The 946-nt window shown below is 49.8% G+C and overlaps 2 non-coding genes across 2 annotated transcripts; both read right to left on the reverse strand.

Moving 5' to 3' along the window:
* Positions 1-100: 100 nt before the first annotated feature.
* Positions 101-219, reverse strand: LOC123179172 (5S ribosomal RNA). The gene has a single exon (XR_006490159.1). It is a non-coding gene; the product is annotated as a 5S ribosomal RNA (ribosomal RNA).
* Positions 220-515: 296 nt separating this feature from the next.
* On the reverse strand, positions 516-634 carry LOC123179171 (5S ribosomal RNA). The gene has a single exon (XR_006490158.1). It is a non-coding gene; the product is annotated as a 5S ribosomal RNA (ribosomal RNA).
* Between the last annotated feature and the right edge of the window lie 312 nt (positions 635-946).

Genomic DNA, 946 nt, shown 5'->3' on the forward strand with positions numbered 1-946 from the left:
AGCTATGAATTACCGCACTCATGCAAAATAATAAAACACGGTAAATATATTACTTACACGTGCGTTTTGTTTTGCAAGCGGCGCGAAAAAAATTAAAAAGGGAATGCAACACGAAGACTTCCCAGGAGGTCACCCATCCTAGTACTACTCTCGCCCAAGCACGCTTACCTTCGGAGTTCTTATGGGATCCGGTGCTTTAGTGCTGGTATGATCGCATCCGACATGTTACCCCGGTCTTCGTCCCTTATCCTTGCCCCTCCCAGCTCCACTACAAAGACGATTGTACATTACTTTGGCCGCTCCCTCTCAACTACGGAGACGAGTTTAACGCGGTTTCCACCCCTCCCTCTCAACCGCACCAGTGCACGCTTGCGCGCCACAACGCCGACGCTGGACCCGTGAATCGTGAGCACCCAGCTATGACTTACCGCACTCGTGCAAAATAATAAAACACGGTAAATATATTACTTACACGTGCGTTTTGTTTTCCAAGCGGCGCGAAAAAAATTAAAAAGGGAATGCAACACGAGGACTTCCCAGGAGGTCACCCATCCTAGTACTACTCTCGCCCAAGCACGCTTAACTTCGGAGTTCTAATGGGATCCGGTGCTTTAGTGCTGGTATGATCGCATCAGACATGTTACCCCGGTCTTCGTCCCTTATCCTTGCCCCTCCCAGCTCCACTACAAAGACGACTGTACATTGCTTTGGCCGCTCCCTCTCAACTACGGAGACGAGTTTAACGCGGTTTCCAGCCCTCCCTCTCAACCGCACCAGTGCACGCTTGCCGCGCCACAACGCCGACGCTGGACCCGTGAATCGTGAGCACCCAGCTATGACTTACCGCACTCGTGCAAAATAATAAAACATGGTAAATATATTACTTACACGTGCGTTTTGTTTTGCAAGCGGCGCGAAAAAAATTAAAAAGGGAATGCAACACGAG

This window comes from Triticum aestivum, unplaced genomic scaffold (genome assembly GCF_018294505.1).
Source record: "Triticum aestivum cultivar Chinese Spring unplaced genomic scaffold, IWGSC CS RefSeq v2.1 scaffold56762, whole genome shotgun sequence".
Lineage (NCBI taxonomy): Eukaryota > Viridiplantae > Streptophyta > Magnoliopsida > Poales > Poaceae > Triticum > Triticum aestivum.